The 3,781-nt window shown below is 39.3% G+C and overlaps 1 protein-coding gene across 1 annotated transcript in view; it reads right to left on the bottom strand.

Annotated features, from left to right (window-relative positions):
• The window catches only part of KIF27 (kinesin family member 27), a 72,133-nt gene extending 71,487 nt beyond the window's left edge, over positions 1–646 (bottom strand). The window contains exon 1 of the mRNA XM_014541252.1: positions 641–646. The gene's annotated coding sequence lies outside the window, so the exon portion shown is untranslated. The remainder of the gene's footprint in view (positions 1–640) is intronic.
• Positions 647–3,781: the final 3,135 nt, after the last annotated feature.

Here is a 3,781-nt window from a genome sequence, read left to right as displayed (position 1 = left end):
CAAGCCCCGCCCCGCCCCACCCCACCAAAAGTTGTATGACATGACAGCAAGTTGATAGGACAAAAGCCTCAATGAACAACAGTAACAATTTAGATTTGAGAATTCCTAGGAAGGCTAACCAAAACATTTGTGGCGGAGGATTGTTTGCAGGAACTTAAAGATATGCCAGTCCCATGATGAATAAAACCAAAGCTTGACCATGTGGACCTAAAAGGCCTCTAGGATTAGAAGAAAGCCAAAGTCTGGCTTGCATCAATGTTTTACTCCACTGATAAATCAAACAATGCAAATGAAATGATAAACCATTTTCACCTATTAAGTTGTCAACAACTTATTGTAATGTAATATCGGCAAGTGAGACAGACACTTTTATACATAATCCAACCTATTGTCATCTCTCCTAAAAAAACAGAGATATTGATAATCATGTACAAATATGTCCATTATGGTATTGTTTATAATAGCAAAAACTTGGAACTTACAGATCTGTTCAATGAAAGGGATTGATAAATTAACGATAGTACATTTATAAGAGAGAATATTATGTCCTCATTGAAATTCATGTTTACAAAAATTTGGTACAAGAAAATACTTACAAATTAAGGATGCAAATAGTGTATAGTTTTCTCACCTGAAGAACTGGGATAAAAATCATCTCTACTTCATAGGGTTGTTTTGAAGTTTGAAAGGAGAAAATAATTGTAAAGCACACAGAACAGTAACTATTTAAAAGTTATTAGGTGGCTAGAGTTATGATAATTTCCTCAAATACACATATAAAAAACATAAGACAGGGCCCTGGCCAGATAACTCAGTTGGTTAGAGTGTCGTCCCAATACATCAAGTTTGAAGGTTTAATCTCCAGTCAGAGCACCTACAAGAATCAACTAATGCATAAATAAGTGAAACAACAAATCAATGTTTCTCTCTCTCCCCCTCTCTCTAAAAACCAATCAATAAAAAAAACAACCACAAGATAGTAAAAAGTATTCAACAAAATTATAACACTCATCAACACTAAATTAAAGTTCATTTTTAAAATTTTTTATTTGGGTGATATCCTATATAACAGAAGCCCAGTGACCCTTATGGCGGGACGACCAGAACAACCAGTCTCTATGGCACACACTGACCACCAGGGGACAGACACTTAACACAGGAGCTGCCCTCAGGTGGTCAGTGCACTCCCACAGTGGGAGCACTGCTCTGCCAAAAGCCAGGCTGGCGAGTACAGTGGCGGTGGCAGGAGCCTCTCCCACCTCTGGGGCAACACTAAGGAGCTGCGAGCCAAGTGGTAAGGAGCGAGGAGCAGGAGGGGGGTAAGGAGCAGGCAGGTGGTAAGGAGCAAGCAGGCAGGCAGTTAGGAGTGAGGGGTCCCAGACTGTGAGAGGGATGTCCGACTGCTGGTTTAGGCCTTATCTAAATGGCAGTCGGACATCCCCCGAGGGGTCCTGGATTGCGAGAGGGCACAGGCTGGGTTGAGGGACCCCCCGCCCTGCATGAATTTCGTAAGTCGGGACTCTAGTTGGTTAATAAAATTATATAGGTTTCAATTAAAGGTCATTTTACAAATTGAATCAACTAAGGTATTGGTTCTAAGGAACAGAACCAATTCTGAATTATTTAAGAAAAAAAGACTTGTTTGAAAAGTTTATAATTAGCCCTAGCCGGTTTGGCTCAGTGGATAGAACGTCAGGCTGCAGACTGAAGAGTCCCGGGTTCGATTCCGGTCAAGGGCATGTACCATGGTTGCAGGCTCCTTCCTGGCCCGGGCCCTGGTTGGGGCTCATGCAGGAGGCAACCAGTTGATGTGTTTCTCTCACATCAGTGTTTCTCTCTGTCTTTCCCTCTCTCTTCCACTCTCCCTAAAAATCAATGGAAAAATATCCTTGGGGGAGGATTTAAAAAAAACAAAAACATATATACATATATATATATATGTATTAGTTCATGTAACTTGAAATGAAATGTGAAAAGTTATGTTTTAGAATCTATGAAATACAACATACTCCTATATATTCATTAGTTTATTTAAAGGAGACCCCTATTCTGTTGCATCAATTAATATATTCCTGTACCAATAACATGCTGCTTTAATTACTATAACTTTCTTGTATATTTTGCTATCTAATAGGGCCAAGCCCTTCCATGTTGTTCTAAGTTTTCTTAGCTATTCTTGACATTTGTTTTCCTAAAGAACTTTTGAATCAGCTTGACAATTTTCAGAAGAAAGTTCCATTGAGAGTTTTAAAATTGGGATTGCATTTAATTTTTTAAAATTTATAAGTACATTGTTTTTATAAACATAAAGGACAACTTTAAAAAATAAGAACTTCGCCCTAACCGATTTGGCTCAGTGGATAGAGCGTCGGCCTGCGGACTCAAGGGTTCCAGGTCCGATTCCCGTCAAGGGCATGTACCTTGGTTGCGGGCACATACCCACTAGGGAGTGTGCAGGAGGCAGCTGATCGATGTTTCTCTCTCATCGATGTTTCTAAGTCTCTATCCTTCTCCCTTCCTCTCTGTAAAAAATCAATAAAATATATTTAAAAAAAAAAGAACTTCAATGGCTCTTTATGATAAAGTCCAATCTTCTGACATGGCATACAAGGCCTTCCAGATTCTATTTTTGCCTAGCTTTCTAGACTTATCCCTGCTATTTCTTATCTCACATTTTATTCTTCAGTATCAGCAGAGACCATATATTATTTTTTTAATAGTCTGGCAGTTCCTTTTTTAAATATGTTTTTATAGATTTTAGAGAGAGGGGGGAGAGGAAGAGATAGAAACATCAATGCATCAACATCAATGGGCTGCCTCCTGTGTGCCCCCTGTTGGGGATCAACCCTGAAACCTGGGCATGTGCCCTGATCTGGAATAGAACCAGTGACCTCTTGGTGCATGGGTTGAGCCACACCAGCTGGACTATTATTTATTTTTATGACCCCATTGTTGAACAATCAGTATTTAATATAGAGTAAATATTAAGCTCATTGCATAGATTCAATAAATGTTTATGAAACATTTAAAAACAGGAAACAAAAAAAAATAAATAAAAACAGAAAACAGCCCTAGCTGGATAGAGCATCAGCCTGCAGACTGCAGGGTCCTGGGTTCGAATCTAGTCAAGCGCATGTATCTCAGTTGCAGGCTCGATCCCCAGCCCTGGTTGGGACGTATGCGGAAGGCAGTCAACTGATTTATCTCTCTCACATTGATGTTTCTCCCTGTCTCTCCCCCTCCCTTCCACTTTCTCTAAAAATCAATGGAAAAATATCTTCAAATGAGGATTAACAAAGATAGATAGATAGATAGATAGATAGATAGATAGATAGATAGAATATCCTGGGCTGAGGATTAATAAAACAAAAACTGAAAACAATTAATTTGCTCAAGGCTATGTGGCTGGCAAGTGGCACAGGCAACCTGAGGTCTGGGTCAGATGACAAAGTCAACAGTACCTCCCCAAAGACTGTGCTGAGCTCTATAACTTTCTACACAATGCCTACCTCTTTCTTCCCTTTCCTTCCCTTCCCTTCCTCTCAGTTTATTTGCTCAAATTGAGATCCAAACATGGTCCATATGTAACATTTGTTGGATATGCCTCTTAATTCTTCTTTTAAGCAATAACAGTTACCCTCCACCTTTATGAAAATTGTGGTAAAATACACATTACATAAAATTTACCATCTTAACCATTTTTTAAAATTCTTTATTATTTAAAGTATTACATATGTCTCCTTTTTCCCCCATTGGCCTCTCCCCAGCCCCTCCCACCCCC

This window comes from Myotis brandtii, unplaced genomic scaffold (genome assembly GCF_000412655.1).
Source record: "Myotis brandtii unplaced genomic scaffold, ASM41265v1 scaffold266, whole genome shotgun sequence".
Classification (NCBI taxonomy): Eukaryota; Metazoa; Chordata; class Mammalia; order Chiroptera; family Vespertilionidae; genus Myotis; species Myotis brandtii.
This window is presented reverse-complemented; position numbering and strand designations above follow the sequence as displayed.